At 42.0% G+C, this 20,899-nt stretch overlaps 1 long non-coding RNA gene across 1 annotated transcript in view; it reads left to right on the top strand.

Annotated features, from left to right (window-relative positions):
- The window catches only part of LOC139755768 (uncharacterized), a 189,266-nt gene that overhangs the window by 162,037 nt on the left and 6,330 nt on the right, over positions 1-20,899 (top strand). The window contains exons 2-4 of the long non-coding RNA XR_011714158.1: positions 7,632-7,863; positions 8,141-8,224; positions 11,730-11,814. This is a non-coding gene — a long non-coding RNA (uncharacterized lncRNA). The remainder of the gene's footprint in view (positions 1-7,631; positions 7,864-8,140; positions 8,225-11,729; positions 11,815-20,899) is intronic.

Raw genomic sequence — 20,899 nt, forward strand, 5'->3', positions numbered from 1 at the left:
TAGAAATCATTCACTATTCTCTCTCTCTCTCTCTCTCTCTCTCTCTCTCTCTCTCTCTCTCTCTCTCTCTCTCTCTCTCTCTCTCTTTCAAATTTTCAAGCCATCCCGATGCGTCATACAGTTGAGTGCTTCCTAACAACTCACAAATTGAAAGACGACATTCATTTTGGAAATCACTGAAGTAATTATGATTTAGGGTAGATGTTAATTGCGATTTGATATAATTTTTAAATCATCTACATTTGCACCACAACCCGCAGAAGCATCATATATGTAGATAGATAGATAGATAGATAGATAGAGAAATAGATAGATTGGGAGAACTTTTGCCTCTGCTACATACATCACAATGGCGAAAATATTTATGCATCTGTTCATTCATCTACGCTTATTTTTTCCTCCTGTCTTCGCCAGGTAGTGTTAGAAACATACGTACATCGACCTTAACTGTTTACATCCATTTTCTATCCGTCGCATGCAATGTACCGAAGCCAGAGTCCGCCGTCAACAACTAAGCCTCACGTACTAGTCAATGGTTTACTCTGATCTCTCCCTCGTCCCTTGCTCGGCCCACAGATGGCACGTTTACTGCACATACATCACACACACACACACACACACACACACACACACACACACACACCTGCACGTAGTGTAGTGTTCAGTGAACCCTAACGTAGGAAGGCCAGGATCCTTGTGTTTGGTAAGTCGTGACAATAAAAAGAAATGGTGTTACACAGAATCAAATCTGACTTTGGCCGCGACCTCAACCAGCTTAGCTGAAAGTGTTTAGCTTAGACACCTCGACCATGAACGAGCTCAGCTTGAAGTGTTTGGACTGCAAGTCACTTCAACCAGCTCAACCTGAGATAGCCAGCTGAGGCGAGAAGGTCACCTGGCTTGTGTGTGCCTGGGGTAGAATTGTTGCGTCTGTTTATAATCAGCGATGTTATTTCCATATAATCCTATGCGAATTAGCTGGAGAGATCATTTTAAATGTCTGACATGTCTGCTTCAGCGTACATCCCGACATAACGACGCCATAAACCGACCATTAACTCCGTAGTACCTAACGTGACCGAGGAAGCAGCTAAGCATGGCTGTATCTTTCTCCTTCGTTCCATTGATAACATATCACTGAAAAGTAGACCATTTAAACAATCCTCACTGAAGGTAGTCCCGCAGAAGCTGTTCTACTTCAAACACGTAACGCACTGAGGTATGGAAAAACCAGTTCAAAATTTACGTCAGTTCTTTGGTAAACTAAGTTCAAGCCCACACTAACCCAGGAGAGACACGCGAAGGTACCAGACATCCGACGCTTCTATCCGACTTCTTTTAAAACGTTCGTGCACCTCCCCTGAATTCTATATTTTAATCTGGTTATTTATGAAGCCCTTTAATATATCTAGATTAATGTCTTGTAGTTCAAAGTCAGTTAAAATCATAAGGTATGAACTGTTTCATGTATTATCTCTTAGATGAAAGTTTATACAATATGGTGATTGTATCTATATCAAATTTTTATCCTCATGATATTCACAAGCATAGGATCCACAATTTATAAACTCGCATCTCTCAAATAACCCATTTTTGTTTTGCAAAATCCTTCCACTTCCCTGTTATGATGTTATCAATGATCTGAGGATAAGAATCATCGTATATTTTACATATAAGGAGGTACCGAGCGCCTATTGTGTTCACCCCTTTACCGCGCACCTCATTTGTTTTGATTTCATTAAGTCGTGAAATTTCCAGGTCAGAGCTTCAAAACAAGGTGTCCGGTTACTCTCACTAAATTCTGACTTCGGCTTTACCCTTACTCGCTGGCAGAGTAAACAACCTCATCTTTCTCACTGAGAATATTATCGTTCCTTTAATAGGACAAGATATCGTAGAAGAATAGTATTTACATATCTTTAGTGTCATTTCCCATGACATCACATTTTTCTTAGAGTAAAAAGATCTTTAATATCCGGGTAGTGTATCCCGCTAGAGCTGCTATAAAACCCAGCTCAAGTTAGGTATCTTCTCCCACTGGCAACACTTGGTTCATCCTTGTGTTTTCATTTTCAGCAGAAATGTTGCTTACGTCAGTGAATGTTGTTGCCCCAGCACAGCCTGCCGTAGTTCTTAGATCTGCTCGTTCGTCAGTTCCACATAATAAAGCCTCACCTCTCTGTCGAGAGCCAGGAGCTTATTGTCAAACGGCTGCCCAATGGTCACTTTGATGGAGTCGGACACATAATATGAGAAATAAACAAAGAAGTAAACTGGTGAGAGACGTGGCGAATTGGCTTGTCTGTTAGCTGACAGGACCAATAGGAGGAGGTCGCTAGCTACGTAGTTAATTAATGCCGTTTCATCCTGTGATCATATTTCATAAACCAGTTAATTACGTTTCCATACCTCCAGCAGAGGTAATGGTTAATCTCTTAAACACGACGATACGACCCTTGACCACGACGGTACGATCCCTGAACACGACGGTACGATCCCTGAACACGACGATACGACCCTTGACCACGACGGTACGATCCCTGAGCACGACGGTACGATCCCTGAACACGACGGTATGATCTCTGAACACGACGATACGACCCTTGACCACGACGGTACGATCCCTGAACACGACGGTACGATCCCTGAACACGACGGTATGATCTCTGAACACGACGATACGACCCTTGACCACGACGGTACGATCCCTGAGCACGACGGTACGATCCCTGAGCACGACGATACATCCACTGAATATGACGCCTCGTGGAGTTAAACGAAATAAGCTGATTGCGTCCCTCCACGCCTCAGAAACCCTCCCATACCAGTGCTTAAAGATGATCATCCAGGCGTCTGGTATGGCAAACTTTAACGCATGAAGACCTTCAGCTGAACTGGCTCTCATGCTCATGACTAAACCAAGTGGTTATCCCCCCTCCCCCCCACGTACACGACATGGCGCGTAGGGTGAGTCCAAGTCAGAGCAGTCGACATATGTAGAGCGCTGCTTCCCTTGGCCTAATGATTGGCTTAAGTGGGAACCTTCCCAGATGGGACGCCCTTGAGCACGCCAATAGCTCCTCCACCCTCGCTTACCCAGTTGAATATTCTGATCCATCTCCCTGAAGTTACCCTTTCTCTCTCTCTCTCTCTCTCTCTCTCTCTCTCTCTCTCTCTCTCTCTCTCTCTCTCTCTGAATGTGTGCCCGCATGTGTGTCTATAATTCACTTACTCATTAGTATTGTAAGACAGGGAGTTTATTCTTGTGACGCCCGTCTCTTGAACTTTCTAAACAATAATGGTTCAACCTTTTTTGAACTTCTGTGCGCTACTGGGATTTACCACATCCTCGTTCAGTTTATTCCACTCATCCTCCTCTCTTATACTATTAAAGAACTTCGTATATTTTCATTAACATGTTTCATGCTTAAGTTTATGGTATGTTCTCTGGTTGTTTTTATCTTGCATTCTTCGAAGAACAGTTCACTGCTGCGACATTATCCTGTTGGATTCAAAACTTAATGTCTGTCATCAGGTTGCCGGTTACTCCTCTTTCATTTCCACTGGGAACAGATTAAGATCTTTAACCCTTCCTTGTAAATTAGATTTCTTGATTGTAGTGCCCCTTTTTGTTGCCTTCCTCAAGACCTTCGCTGTTAATCCTTTGTGCTTCTGTAAATGCAATGACTAAACTTCAGAAGTTTATTGTATTTTTGGCCTTATGTAAGATGTAAAAGCTTGATAAATACTTTCCCCTACATAGATGTTTCCTCACATGGAGATAACTGCAGCTTCTTCCCTGCTACACATCATTCATACTGAGGCCTTCATGCTCTGTCTCCCATCCTCATTACCTTCCATCTACTCGAAATGAATTTCATTAATTAGATGTCAGAACAACTTTGTATCTTGACTATGTTCCCTCGTAGGTGGATGCAATACTACTCGCTCTTGTCTCTTTCATAACTGGCATCATACAGACATATTCAGGTAGAAGTCCAATATTTCCAACAGGTCATTTACATGGATTGATAAGAGCAGTGGTCCTACAATACATCCCTGCGGCACTCTGCTCCCGACCTTCACCCATTGCGACACGGCTCCTCTGACATATTTCCTTTGTTCTCTTGTATCAAGGTAACCTGAACTCCATCGATATGGTCTCCCCTTTTGTCCTGCCAGAAGATCCAGCTTCTTAACAAATATTCTATATGGTTCGCTGGAGTTTAACTTGTATCTTTTCTACTCTACACTGCAAAATTCATTCGCTTTTTGACATTTTGTGTGTGTGTGTGTTTGTGTGTGTGTGTGTGTGTGTGTGTGTGTGTGTGTGTGTGTGTGAGTGTGTGTGTGTTTGTATGTGTGTGCGTGTATGCGTGTGTGTGTGTGTGTGTGTGTGTGTGTGTGTGTGTGTGTGTGTGTGTGGTGTTACCCTGTATAGTATATGTTAGAGTCACACATCATTCATTCTCATCAGAAGGCAGCCTCCAGATACTTCCAGATGATACATTTCTATTTTGGAAACAAAAAAAAAAAAGAGTTGGTCAATTAGAGCTCGAGGGAGGAGCTAAAGCCTCTCAGGTTCCAGAGAGGAATCTGGTTAATTAATTACATGAGTTCAAGATTTGGTTGCCTCTCTTGGTGAGGAACTCAGGTGTAAGACGTTCAGTTCCTCACGTTACCTGTAGGGTGGAGTAGGCCTACACGCCTGGTATGTTCCTCTACCCATTATCTCCCTCGCTCGTAAGGAGTCATTTTAGATAACCTAATTAGAACAGGTTAATCAGCTATATAAGTTACCTTAGCAGTTCATCTCGGGGCTTCCTCGTTATCTTAACTCGAAAAGGGAGGGTACATGGAGACCGTGTATTTTTTTCTTTGTAGACTGATTACACACACACACACACACACACACACACACACACACATACACACACACACACACACACACACACACACACACACGCACACACACACACACACACACACACACACGAAAACACACACGCACACACACACATACACACACACACACACACACACACACACACACACACACACGAAAACACACACGCACACACACACATACACACACAGCTGTACAGTAATATCCCTGCTAGTCTGACTCAGGCAGCAGCAGGGTTAAAGGTTTTGAGTAAACACTCATGACAGACGACGTGTGAGAGGTCGCCATCATATCACTTTACCATGAGGACATGATATGAAGTGTCACTCCAGCCACATACCATTACCATTGAGGAGATTCCCCATTACCTTCATTACCTTACAGGCCTACGTCTCTACAGCCCTCATGTAGTTAGATATGTCGCATAATGGATCACATGATGTACATTGCGAACTTGACAGTAACTCTTTGAAAGGTTGCCACAAGCCATGCTCACCGACCTGTATCGGTCGATTTAGAAATGATGTAAAGCAGTTGACATTTAATTGAAATTCCTGACTCATATTGTTGACAGGGACGCTGTGTCCACGTCAGAGGAAACGATTAAAGCTATAAACAGTTTCCCTCTACATGTTAAATGATTATCATAACCCAAGTATTACGCTCTTCTACAAGAACAAAAGATCATCATCTGTTTTATAGGTTCTTAACCTGTATGGTCTGAATTGTTGACCAGAATAGATTCATTATTTTTCGCCTTGGGTTTTCACGGTCGTCGTAACGAAGAGTAATCATTACCACTTTACATGAACTGAAGAACAATGTAATTTCTTCAGTTCTTCAGCAGTTGTTTCTAAAGCCTCATTATTGTTCCGTGACGTCACTCTCGAGGTTACCCATCCCTGGAGAAGGTCCTTATGGCAAGTGGCGAGAAGGGAAATAATCCTTCCACTAACAAGGTTATCATAACCCCAGAGGTCAGAGTTAAGCTGTGGTACGGCTCACGCGTCACATCCTGCGAGCTACCGTATGGTACATTAAGCCAGGCTACGTGCAGGCCGAGCATAAGTAACATGTTAATAATTACCATTTGTATGCAACTCATACAACCAGGTTGATGCGTCTCGCGCTGATACGTATGTATCCAATTGCTTCTTGATCTTGGCAAAGCATTCCCACGGAGGTCTGATGTGAAATGACATCAATACAAAGCGCCAGCCGGCATTCATATGTGAACAGCTTGAACATTTCCTCGAGGCATGCAAGCACATCTGCACAGAACGTAGACTCTACCAGTGATAACCCAAGGAAGGAATAAGTAGATTGTTGAATGAGTAAACTTGCTTGCGATTCACTTACCAGTCATGACTCAAGAGAGACTCAGTTATCATTCATGAGTATACAATCGTGTGTAAGGCAGAGCTAACATAACTCACCAGCCACAAGGGTACCTGTATGTGAAGCGAGATAAATGCCTAAAACAACATGTTTACTCACCTGTGCTTTACACTCATTAACTAAACCCGCCATTACCAGGTGACAAAATAATCACAACTGATGATAATGAAATTTCAATCATTATTGAATCAGTACATATGTTTGCGTTGTTAGGCAATACATCATTACTGCTCGCTGGTACAAATTGACATGCTCGCATACAACTTATTATGAAAAATACAAACAAGTTCCTGTACAATAAAAATCATTCGTACTAATGATGATTTGGGAAAACCTTTATACCTTAAAAGATTACCTTTTTTCAGCATTAGATTGGAAGTAATTTTGTGACAGTTTACATGAAGAAGTCTTAACAAATAACAAAAAATCTGAATTCTAGTGACTGGAGAACGCAGCAAAATAGAGATTCATTGTTTGAGTGAACTAATAGTGCCATTGTGAAGCAAAATATTTCCATACAATGTCAGGGGTTTACATGAGAGATTAAGAGGAAATGTTACGTGTGGAAGTGTGTAATGCAAGGATACAGTGGGAGCTACAGCTGCTTCCTGGCTGCCCCTGGCAACTGACAGAAATGGAGTCAGATCTGTAACTCATCACATATATCGTTACAAAATACGAACTACTGTTTGGTGTACAATACAGAATATATATATATATATATATATATGTGCCAGTATCTTTAGCTCATTCTATATCTTAGTCGTAAATGATCTTTTGGATAATAGTGTCAAGACAAAGGCTTGAGTCTTCTCTGTGTCAACACAGTAAAGTTTTATCGTCTATGTTTTTTCCGGACGTTCCTGTCGGGATGACAAACATTATCACGAAGCAAAATCACGACGAGATGAGATGTTAAATTTGCACATAAATTTTGCCCGGCAGTGTTTCGTTAAAAGTTTATATTTATTTGTTGCAAACAATGTAAACATTTGATTGAGATACAGAGGAATGTACTACCAACGCTTTACTTCCACAAAACATTTTTAAACTGCGTCATTACACCATGCCGTAAAAACAACAAACAAACTCCTAAACTGAAGCTTTCTGAAACATAATTTCTTTAACATTTGAGAGATGTTACTGAGCAGCAGCTGGAGGAGGGTTCAGCTCCACCCTCAGAACAGGAGGTAACAAGACCCACTGCTGTTCTTTCACTTCTTCACACGCACGTAATTGTATACATCCTTACGTGTTTATATAACTCTCTGAATCATTTTTAAGTCGTTACAATCTATCTTTCTGATTCATTCCTTTTCCCGTGCAGGACTGTGTAGCGTCTGTTGACGTGTGGCAGACGTGAGGCGTCACACAGAGGAAAACCAGAGACACATGTAACGACTGGTATTACGAGCAATCAGGTCGTTAGGCTCGTTCCTCACTAGTCCCACTCACTCTGCAATTACAAACAACTTTCATCCACTGGGTCGCCCGTCCTTACACTTCACTATTCTTGCCAGTAGTGGCTGTGTATCCTAGTGCTGCTGCTGCCGTGCGAGGTGAGGTCAAGTGCTTGTAGCTTCTCGTGTGGATTCCACACTGGTGCTTTGTGTGTGATGTAGGCCAGTGTGTTTGTGTGTGATGGTAGGTCTGTAGTGACACTTATAGGTTTAATGACGTAATTTGAACAGATATCATTTTACAATGTAACTATAAGTTAGTCTAGAACCACCCATACCCTTCCTTACCCTGGCCCGACTCTCTTGTCCCCCTGACAAAACCTGAAAGCAACCCACGGCTCTGGAGTGACAAACTTGGTCTTGACTTCTTCGACAGAGTGACTGGTGGCGTCGCTGGGCGGCGCAGGACCCAACGCGGCTGACGAGGAAGCAGGAGATCGAACGGTAATTTGGGTTTAAGGTAAGAAGTGCAGCCCAACCACTGGATGGGTGTTCTTGCTCAGGTCCGGTGATGGAGGAGTTAAGGAGTTCGGGGGAGATGGCTGAGGGAAGCGGTGGAAGGCAGGAGGGGAAGTTGGGGCGGAGGGAGAGAATGCGAGGGGTGGAGGTGAGGGGAGGAGATGGTGGACGGTTGAAAAAGAGGGAGGAGTTGGCTGGTGGTGGAGGTGCATCACAGAGGAAGTTTGTAGAAAATACAAAGATCCTGCAGAAAAAAGAGATATTGCCAGAGTTTAACACAGGGATAAAAGAGCATGACAGAGTACAGATATATTGAAGATTTATCTGTATGAATAAAAGAATCATAAAAAGAAATGTATCTTTACCTGAGAAAGAGAAACCATAAATCATTTACTTAAGATGTGGCGAGGAGGTTGGGATATCTGATAGAAACATCTGAGGCAGACAAAATGCTGGAGTTTTGGAAAGATTAATGAAAGGAAAGCTGAGGATCTCAGGATATATTTCAGGATTCTCCTGTGTGGGTATTAGCGAGTTCTGATGCAAGCTAGGGACACGCGAACCAAATTTCAAGACAGGTATATATGGGACGAGGGTGATGTAAGGATATATATATATATATATACATATATATATATATATATATATATATATATATATATATATATATATATATATATATATATATATATATATATATATATATATAGTTAGAAGAATTAAAACCGCTTATACACAAGTGTTGAAATAGGTGAGACCAACTACTTATATGATATACATCAGCCAATACATTGATGTGCGTTCTCAGATTACATGTTTACAGACACAGAAATGTACTTACAAAACAACGGTTGTCTTTGCAACACTTGCTAGAAGACACAATGGAGAGACTGTGGTAACCCCGTGATCTGCTACTGTTTGACTTTCTTGGTATTCCTCTGTAGATCAGTGTGGGAGTTCAGAGGTAACAAGCAAACTCAAAACGAAAATACGTGAGACAAACACGGACAAGAGTGTGTGTGAGAAAGGTGAGTGAATGTACAACAACAGAGTGACGATGATGCGAGAGCGCTAGGAGAAATAATAGCTGAAGCTGGTAGGGTCCATCCCGAGTGTTTGCATGTCATACAGAGGCCACAGTGCTTCCCACACGTCACCAGCATGGCTGAACAAAAATGTTATTTCTGTCAACCTCAGCAAGCATCTCTTATTTCTTCTTTTATTTCTATTGTGTGATCTTCTCTCGGAAATGCTGTGTTCACATCTAAAAAAGACATCGATACTGATACCTTTCATCATTCCTAGAATTCCCTTTTACCCTGAAGTTTTTAGCGTTAAGACTTGTAGTAAAGAATTCAATTAATGTCAGATATGTGATCAACTGCGTAAATCATATTACACCAGGAAAGCTACAGAAGGAGTTATCATGTTAACTTAAAAAACGTAAGTGACTAGGAAAATTTACGGTGTTGTTTCCCTCGTTCGCTGTAAAAGACAGAGATGATATATATATATATATATATATATATATATATATATATATATATATATATATATATATATATATATATATATATATGTGTGTGTGTGTGTGTGTGTGTCTGTGTCTGTGTCTGTGTGTGTGTGTGTCTGTGTCTGTGTCTGTGTGTGTGTGTGTGTGTGTGTGTGTGTGTGTGTGTGTGATCAATGAAATGGTCGGAAAAGAATGATAGACATTACTTTTGTGATGATGATTAATTTTTCTGCAGGCATGCCTGCACGTCCAAGCATGCCTGCACGTCCAAGCATGCCTGCACGTCCAAGCATGCCTGCACGCCCGCAGGCATGCTTGGACGTCTATTGGAAATTCTAATTAGCTATTGTGAGTGATAAACCTCATTTCGAAAATGGATTCTTCCTAATTGACTTTCTATTATTGTATTAAAAGTTTTTAACAGGAATAATTTCTCTCTAACTTTGATATATTGTTGAGAATTCGGACACAGCACTTAATTCCTAATAGTGTTAAAGAATATAAATATATATATATATATATATATATATATATATATATATATATATATATATATATATATATATATATATATATATGTATGTATGTATATCATTTTAGGATTTATTTTACGAATGAAAGCTTCAAGCACCATACCTGTACACACCCAGCAGGTGATCATTTCATGTAGGTGACGTGTTTCTCCACATTCTTAAAGGGGAATATCCTCTTTACGTTCCTACTGTCCTGTGGCTCACGTCTGCCTCCTGCCATACCTCACTCAGATGGCCTGCAAGCATCCTGTACAACTCAGGTTCTCCTTCGCAGATCCTTTTTCACGCCATCTTTGATACAAGAGACATCTGGACTACTCCGTGCCTAGTGTACCAACAATATCTATCTTTCATGTGTGGTTTTCAGGGAACAAATCTCCCTTAGTCTGTCTCCCTCCTGCATGAGACCTGTGCTACATCCTTAAGTTATTGCTGTGTGGAGCGCGCGCGCTCGCACACACACACACACACACACACACACACACACACACACACACACACACACTGCCGGCCACCCTTCATCCACATGTTCCCTCCCACATAACTCTTCTCACGCCTTTGGTAATTTCTGTGCCTTTCAATACTCCTACAGTTGTCTCGTCCTTCATAGATCCGTCTACACTAAACATGTTTCCAGATAATTCAATTTTCTGAGTCTCTTCGTAATGTATTTTCCTTCGCTCTGTAAACACAATCGTTTTGTTTCTTTTTCCAAAAAAAATATATATTTTTCACATAATCACTTCCAAAATTACTAAAAGAGTTTAGTAAGTGTGGGATATGCATTTCTAGAGTTCTTCTATAAGATCCATCAGTCCCCATTGTCTTCCGTCAAAACTTATCCACTTCTATTGTATATGTATGAAACAAGTTGTCTCTCATCAGACCATCCATGAAAATATGATATTTTTCTGACATTATAAAGATGCCATACCTTACCCCTCTCCTCCCCTGAAGCCATCTGCTTATCGTCTGCTACTGTTGTCAGAAGTTAAGCTCTCAACATGACACCACTCACAGCTTGACAACACCAACAGCCTCGAGTCACTTCTTACCAAGAATTGTGCTCCTGAGGCACTCTGTATACAACCAAATCTTCACTAAAAGTTTGCCAGTAAATCAAGAAAATACAGACAACATAATTCTTGAATTATCTTTCCGATAATGATGCTAAGCCCATAAATTCATGTCAATCGTTTCATTCTTCTCATTTGTCTTCTTTCCTTATAATTTGCTTGACCACTTCTAGATCACCTGTAACCTTGTATCATATACATCATAAGATCGTGTTTATAATGTACCTTTCATTATCCATACCTTTGTCAGTGTTGCAACCATTGCGTCAATAGTGTCCTCCACTGCCCTCCATCAGTGGTGATACATGTGATCTGTAGAGAGATGTTGCACCGCTCTCTCGCTGTACCATCCCTTCTCTCAAACGTTGTCTTTCTTTTTTACAGACCTAAAGTGAAGTGTATTCTCCATTTGCGTCTACGACACGAAGATGATATTCAAAATCTCATCCCTGATCCTCACTAAGAGCATGTAAGTACACCAACGATGTATTGTTCATGTCTACTGTGTACCGTACCGCCACCTCTCACTCTCTGTGCCTCACTCTTAACCATCACGTCATCCTCGTAGATCCTTGTGCTCAACCTCATCCCCATATTCTTACCATCATCATCTAATACGCAACAAGATTTCCATCGGTTGCCACCTGCGCTTCTCCATCCATCCTCCTCCTCGTACCTCCCACTTCCTCATTCCTGCCCCTCACACGTCCTTTCTTTTCAGCAAAACTTCCCTGATTGTTTCCATATCTACCTAATATTGTTCATATTCTTACCTGAAGTTCAGTTTTCTTCTGTCTTCTCTCACTGCTTCACTGGAAAATCTACGGTTATGGAAAGCGAGTCATGTGAATTGCGTGTTGTCAAATGTTTTGTGTGAGACGAAGAGATTGTGTGTTTGTGGACGGAAAACCAGCAGCCCATTTAAGGGTGACGTAGGAAATAAAGACAGTTACCTAGGACAAAGGAGCGAGATTTGACAGCCATTGAAGTGCTATCTCTGCGCAGCCGTGACTAACCCTCCCGCCGCTCAGGCGGGCAGCACCGGTGGTATATCTATCTGGTCGGTGGCTGCCTACCACCTGGAGAGAGAGAGAGAGAGAGAGAGAGAGGGGAAGTGAGGGAGAGAGATCAAAGGCAAGAGGAGAGAATTTACGAGAATAGAAAAAAATTTACTGCTTTTCTTAAGTTTTCCGTCACATCATTTTGAAAAAAAACTTATCTGTTCAGTGAATATTTTCACTTCAGTCGGCTATCGTTGGCCTTCTCTTTTCCTGCGTCTTTTTCTTTCTTTTAGTTAATATTCTCGTTTTTTTTTTCACTCACCTTCGCTCCAATTCATCCCAATTCATCTTTACACTGCTGGTTTTTACCCCAACTCCAGTCTGATTGGCTCAGTCTTGGCGAGTGTGGCCCCCTCCCCCTTACCCCACCCCGTCCCAGCGAGTCACCAGCAGCAGACTGCCAGCGGAGCAGAGGCGGCTTTGTGTCGTGATGCAGCTGTGTGGGTGATGCAGCTGACGTACGTACGTACGTACGTACGAATGATCGGGTGTTGTCGGTGTATGGAATACGTTATATGGTCATGGCCATCAACAGTCTTCGTAGGTACGCAGTGCCCGACAAACATCACGATAGATTATACATAAATGATCACCCGAAGACAGATGTCCATGAATGAGTTCTGGTGTTACCCAGGACCTTTCTGAAGGCTTCTGCAGCCCAAGGCAGCACTGCATTCAGAAGCAGGGAAACGTAGGCTCCTTTGGAGTGAGAAGCTCTATAACGAGACTGTACTCCTAGTGATACAGCCCCACCCATGATGACTTTTCACTCGTGGTGTAACCTCGAGCAGGCGGAGTCTGGTAACACCAGAAAGGTTCCTGTGTATATATATAAGTAAAGGTCAGTCAGAGATTTAAACCTATATATCTCACTTTAGTCGTTCCCTCAGAGTCCTTCCCAGGAAAGACCACAAATATCCTCAACCTCCTGATATCTTAAGTTGATCACAGACTTCCCTCAAGTATTGGCAGGTTATCTTTAAATGGCTTACCTGCGTTGCCCTGAACCATGAATCTCAGGAGGCAGCGTGCGCCCGGGCGGATGATGGGATGTGGTGTGGAGGCGAGTGTGGCCAGCCTGAGGTTGTGTGCGTGTGTGCAGCACACCCACCTCCACCCTACGGTACATTCAACTCCACTCTGCAGCACACTCACCTCCACCCTAGAGAGCCACTCAAGAACTGCACTACGGAAAGTTTTCTCTCCAAGTTACGGGTTTTTCCCAGCTGTTGGCATCTCTCTTGTGAACTTGCCTTTCTCGGAAGTCAAAATCTTTTAATCTTTGCTCGAGGATTCTGCAAGAAATTGGTTGAAGCTACGCGACTTCTTACTGACTCTCCTTGACGATGTTCCTCAGTATCCCCTCGTTCATTTCCTCACGTGAGAAAAATTCTGGCGTTGATTCTATCTGATACATCAGGTCAATGTGGCTTGGCATTGTCTCGCGGATATCCTCTTTGAGAATGGCAGCCTAGTAGACGTCACTGGTAAAGTTTCTGTTTTCCATGACCACTCAGTATTTTCTTCACTAATTCTGCTCTTCACTATCATCGCTACCACCACCGCCGATCACCAACGTTCACCATCACTCAAAATTGCCTCCTTACCACTCCACCAGCAACAACTCGCCATTCCACCATCAATCACCTCACCTCTCCACGACCTCCACCACAAATGCTCCACCACTGCCATTATATATACACGTTGAAGACTCCAGTCATGCACGAAAGTCTACATCAGGGCCGGGCCTTACTTAGGATATAGAAAGCATTACGAAAGGAAAAAATGAAGTGACAATGCAAAACATTAACGAATTTTGGAGGAAGTTAAAAACCTGTCTCTGAATATGTGCCAAGTCTTAGTTGCAAAGAAAGACACGAGACTGTAGAGATTTCCAAAGCTTTCAGGTGTAGGGAAAGAATGAGTTCCCATGATCGTTTCAAGTACAGAACCTTTCCATTATGTTATATTTCAGTTTTAATACAAAAAGCTTTTGGGAAAAAACCAAAGAGCCATTTCCTGCAATTTTTAGAATATTCTCAGGTTAACAGATTTCCTTGAAAATCTCAGTATAAGAACCATTTTTCATTCTCAATAAGAATCTTGAAGTGAAATATTCCTTGGGAGATATTAAGTCCTGTAATTAAGCATTTAAGGGATTCCATGTTTCAAAGATTTTTGATGATTAGTTTCGGATTAACTGGGTATCTGTCGATCTGGAGTAACATGAGGAGATATTACCCAAGATCATTTCAAGTCAGAAATAATAAAACAAAAGGTTTTCGAAAAAAAGATTACGAACTATATTACCTTCAGTTTACGGTATTTTCTTAGGTTAATAGATTTCCCTGTAAACCTCAACATAAGAACTACTTTTCATGCTCAACAAGAATTTCGGGATGAAGTGCTGTTTGGGTTACATCAAGTCCTACAATCAAGCATTTGAATTATTTCATGTTTCAAAGATTATTTCATAATTAGTTTCCAATTTATTGGGTATCAGGTGATCTAGGGAAAATTATGACCATTTGGAGTATAAAGCCTTTCGTTATATTTCAATTAGAAAAAATTATCATTGGGGAGCAAAAGATGCCCAGAATCATTACCTGCAAATTTTGAGATTTACTTAGGCTAATATATTTCCTTGAAAACCTCAGCATGAGGACGAATTTCTCATGCTCAATAAGAATCTGGAGTTGAAAGTTGTTTGGGGCCATGATGTCCTGTAATTAAGAACAGATTATTTCATGTTTAAGAGAGAGAGAGAGAGAGAGAGAGAGAGAGAGAGAGAGAGAGAGAGAGAGAGAGAGAGAGAGAGACTCTGGAAACCAAGATCATCTGGACAGCGAAGGATGATGGAGTCTGATATTTCTTCTTTAACTCTTAAATCAGTTTGCGTGTGAAGGGGCGCACTTGGGGCGCAATAAACAAGATGGACCCTCGCCTAGCCTTATTTCTTTGAGGTATTTTCGTCATGACGAATTGCTCTCTGGAAGGCATTGGTCTCACGACGCGAAAAATCGTCAGAAAAAGACTTGGAAGTGTTGGATAATGACCTGGAAACTCCTGGAAGGAGCCCAAAAAGAGGTACAAAGTAATGTCGTTTGGGGCTACGCCTTGACTCCCCCGCCACGCGTCAAGGATCATTGGAACTGGAGAAAGTTTTGATGTTAAACCTTTTTCTTATAAAGAGTAGAACTGCTGGATTTTTGCGGAACGAAGAGGTGTTACGGTAGCTTCATGCGTGGCATTCCAACCTTATCAACGAAGTGGTGACAAATTAGCCTTGTGTTAAGGGAGCAGCAACGTGTTAGTTTCGTTTATAGCAAAATGATATGATATGTTGATCTTGCCTTTAGCGAAATGGAAACACGTTAGTTAGTCTTGTCCCTAACGATGTGGAGTCGTGTTAGTCTTCAACAACGTCATCTCATATCTGGTCTCCATCATCAAGAGAGGAGGTACTCTACTATACTGTCGACAAAACATTCTCTTGTGTGTTTTGTCTGTTGTGTGGCGTGGCTTAGAAGGCAGGACGCCGCGGCTGAGGCACATGATCCCCACATGATGGCTCCACACACACACATACACACACACAAGCGCATCACTCACGCTTACATTATACATACAACGCATAGACAAAAGGGAAAGAAACAGTATATATATATATATATATATATATATATATATATATATATATATATATATGTATACAATATTAGATGTCCTGAAGTAGTATGGAAGAGAAGTGTGGGTAATACCACAGTCTTACCAAGATCGAAGAACCTTACCATTACGAGGGTGCCGGGAGGACTCGGGCTGGGATTATTGTCATATTATGAGTCACGAACGCCTGTATAGCCACGACGGTCGTGTCAGCACGGGAATTATTCACGACCGTATGCGAGGCAGGTCACGAGGGATGAAGTGAATCTACATCACTAGGACTCTTTGAACGGTAGTTCTTATCAGTCATGTCTTTGTTACCTCGGCCACCTCTTTCAGCTCGGTCCCCTACCCTACCCAGTGAAGTGGCCGGCTGTTTCGTCTATCTCACCAGTTAACCTATCCTGCCAACCTCCACGCCTAACCTACCCAGCCAACCTTAACAACTCGCTTACATAAACGATCCCAACCCACTTCCGGGTGTGCGACCACCCTAACCGACCTATCCATCCAGGCGACCGTCGACCTGCACCACCAGGAAACTTCCTCGACCTCAGGACGTCGTTTATAGAAGGCCAATACATCGATAGCAGGTATTGTTCCCCAGAACAACGTATCCCGCCACAATCCGCGGATAAAAAGAACAGAACCTCGACAATTGGAAATCATTATCGACTCTGAGCTCTCGTCCGACCACTCATAGTCTCCCGTATTTCTTTTCTTTATGAAAACAAAAAAGAAAGTTATTGTTTAGTCTCGTTTAAGTCTCTGTGATAAACTGGTCAGACACCTGCCCTGGAAGCCTGAGGGCTCTTGTCTCCTCATCCTTGAGAGAGAGTCCTCCCCACTCCACCTGGGTTGAAGAAGGTCAGGGCTGGGACCCCTCGCGATACACGTCATCTTGGGTCATCATGCATAGTGTTCCTCACACTTAGTGTCCCCTCACACCTGGTGCATTCCCACTAGGTGTCACCTCATACATGATGTATCTCATACCTATTGTTCCCTCGCACTTGTTGTTTCCTCACACTTAGCGCACCTACGTAACACTTCCTGATCATTTATCCTTTTAAAGTAAACAACCAGAAGATAATCATGCAACCTGCATCTCTAGTTTGTATACCAAAGGTGGAATGTAGTCTTATGTTGCTGTCGTTTATTGTTTTTTGGCAGCTGAACAAATTCTAACAAACCACAATTGGTGATTCAACCACAAGAGGAGTTTTTACCAAGCAACCAAATTTTCTCCGAACTTCTCAGCGAAGGTGGGGAAGTTTGTATACCTCTTCTTTGTAAAGGCAAAAAAGAATTTTTGAATTCCTCTTGTCATAAACTCACGCCTATCTGTACGTACCGTAAATATCCAGTCAAACATTAACACGTCTAGACTGAAAGCTGTATGTACGTTGTGCGAAAAAGAAAAGCAGTAAAAATATATCATAGTTTCTGCCCAGTGTTATCCTACTGTCACACTCTAGCATCTCATGTAACAAATGGAATCTTTGTACCTTTGTTAGTAGTTTGAGACCGAGGGTTCAAATATATCTTTCTGTAGTTTGTAGTTTTGTGAGTCTACTCAATCTTTTTTTTAAGTTCAACACAGAATAAAGAGTCTATAGACTCTCTCTCTCTCTCTCTCTCTCTCTCTCTCTCTCTCTCTCTCTCTCTCTCTCTCTCTCTCTCTCTCTCTCCCCGTCCCATCTCGTAAAATATGAGCTGCAGTCTTTATCAGCATCATCAGTGGAGAAGAAACCGTCGCTAAGACGACTCGAATCATCAAACTTTTGCAATTGCACTTTCAGGTTTTATCTGTGAGGTCGCAATTTTCGCCACGTCCCAATGAGATCAAGGAACTCTAAGGTCCAGAGTTGAAGTTGGGAGGAGGAATGGCATGGGATGAGCGTGTGGGAAGAGGGATGGTGTTTGGGCGTGGGAGTGAATGGGATAGGCTTGTGAAAAGAGGGATGGATGTGGAATGGATGAATATACTTGATACAGGATCATAATGGCAGAGGAGTGTGTGTTATTGTGAAACAAATGAGCTGAGTGACTGATAATCACGTGTTTTCTTTTATACTTTTATCAGTGTTGTTACTGACGGATCTATCTTAGAGGTTAGAGAAAATTTAGAGATGTTGACACATGTGAGAGCATATAGATGTTTGTCCGTTTATATTTTGTGAGAATAGTGATCGACCTAATTCTCAAAAAGATTTATAGCATAAGTTAGAAATGATCAGGCCGGTACTTTGACCTTTCAAGATCAGAACGAAAAACTAAATCTGAAAAAAATGAGAAATCGGTCTGGGGATCTTGTTAGCCAAGGAACTTCTGAAAAGTTCAAGATCGATCGTCTTAGGTTCACGCAATAGTACCTCGTTACAGCTATTTAAAAGACAAAAGAAGGAAGAAAATTGGAGAAAAAATGGGCTTCCCTCTCCCGACATAAAGTCATGTAAGAGAATTAATGCCTGAGAAGTAGAAGAATGGGGCTGGTACAGGACGTGTCCCTGGAGTCACACTGCTGCAAGGCATCGAGACGTCGGACTCTCACACATGAATCGTAAATGAGGTGTTGACTGACAACGTACCGCTGAACACTACTGGTATGAGGGAAGAGGAGGAATCCTCACGAAAAACTGAGTCATGTCAGCTGGGGTCATACTGGTAGGTAGTACTCCTTGTGACGTGATAATGACCGGGAGGAGAGGGACACCACAGTAGACCGTTGTGGACAGTTCTGGACTCGGCCAGAGCTTTGAGTAGTGCAAGAGAGACGCCATACAGAACAGGAATCAGCTTTGTTGACTCGGCCACAGATTTAAGTAGAGCAGGAGAGGCTCCATACAGAACAGGGACCAGTTGTTGACACAACCAGAGTTCTAGGTAAGGCAACGGAGACGTCAAACAGAGCAGGACAATACCATAGTCGGAATGAAACCTTAAGGAGGTTCAGTAAGGAATAAGAGAAGCGAAAATTAATGACTGTGTTGTAATGCGACTCGACTCGGCTTCACCTCACATTTTGTTCAATTTGACTCCAGACGGGATGAAGTGGACTGAAAATGGAAAATGTAATTGAATTTGCATTTTAATCTTTAGAGTTAACAACATTCGTAAATACAACTTCCCTTTAAAATGCGTACACGTTTGTATGCATATCTATAAATGAGTATATGTGTGTATATGTATGTGTGTGACTGTCTGTACCTTAGTTTGAATATACGTGTGTGTGTGTGTGTGGTGTGTGTGTGTGTGTGTGTGTGTGTGTGTGTGCGTGTGTGTGTGTGTGTGTGTGTGTGTGTGTGTGTGAACACATGACTGTGTTATTGAGTTAGCAAGCATTAAGGTGCATTGTATGAAAACTGGGTGTTCATGATTTCCATATGCATATACCCTGTGTGTCGTATGTATGCACGTATCATGTGTGTCGTATGTATGCATGTGAGTGTTTGGATATGTGTGATTTTTTGTTTGTGGGAGGAACGCAACATGGGGTCATGCACCTGTGTCTAGCATTGCCTTGATGAAATCTACTATGCACCTGACGTAGCATATATATATGAACAGTATGCATACACATATGTACCGGTATGCATGTATGTACACATAATGTATGAATATATCCACATGTGCTGTTGTACACATACAGCAACAAAATGTCATCACCGGCATCCACCGTGCACCTGGCACCTTGCGGCAATAACAAAGGCACAATTATGAGAGGAAGGCCAATTACTTGTGTCAAAAAGACAACTGGAAAGAAATTATGATTGATGAGGACGTTTACAAACCAGGGTACAACATGTAGGAATGTGTTCCTCTTAGAACATTTCTCGTAGACGCGAGATCCTCCAGGAGAGTGAGGCGAGTGGATGACCAGATGGGGAGATGAGACAAAGATCAGGTGAATGAAGAACACAGCTGATAGATATTCAGGCAAATAGAAAACACGCGTCTACGAATGTTGGAAGGGAAGAGGAGTAGATATAGGGAAAGGTGAAGAGCTTGACACATAAATATTCTGAAAATGGTGATAGAAAAAGAGAAAAAGACAGGAGAAGGTGGAGAGAAGAGGGTGAAAATAGGTGGCGATGCGGGATACATAGAATGTCGAAGAAGGAAAACGAGACATATTAGGAAAACAAGGAACAGAAGATAGATGAATAATATGAATAATTACTAGAAAAAATCATAGGAGGAAGACGCGTAAGAATATATATATATATATATATATATATATATATATATATATATATATATATATATATATATATATATATATATTTTTTTTTTTTTTTTTATACTTTGTCGCTGTCTCCCGCGTTTGCGAGGTAGCGCAAGGAAACAGACGAAAGAAATGGCCCAACCCCCCCCATACACATGTACATACACACGTCCACACACGCAAATATACATACCTACACAGCCTTCCATGGTTTACCCCAGACGCTTCACATGCCTTGATTCAATCCACTGACATCACGTCAACCCCTGTATACCACATCGCTCCAATTCACTCTATTCCTTGCCCTCCTTTCACCCTCCTGCATGTTCAGGCCCCGATCACACAAAATCCTTTTCACTCCATCTTTCCACCTCCAATTTGGTCTCCCTCTTCTCCTCGTTCCCTCCACCTCCGACACATATATCCTCTTGGTCAATCTTTCCTCACTCATTCTCTCCATGTGCCCAAACCATTTCAAAACACCCTCTTCTGCTCTCTCAACCACGCTCTTTTTATTTCCACACATCTCTCATACCCTTACGTTACTTACTCGATCAAACCACCTCACACCACACATTGTCCTCAAACATCTCATTTCC

The sequence above is a fragment of the Panulirus ornatus genome, chromosome 20, assembly GCF_036320965.1.
Source record: "Panulirus ornatus isolate Po-2019 chromosome 20, ASM3632096v1, whole genome shotgun sequence".
Taxonomy (NCBI): domain Eukaryota; kingdom Metazoa; phylum Arthropoda; class Malacostraca; order Decapoda; family Palinuridae; genus Panulirus; species Panulirus ornatus.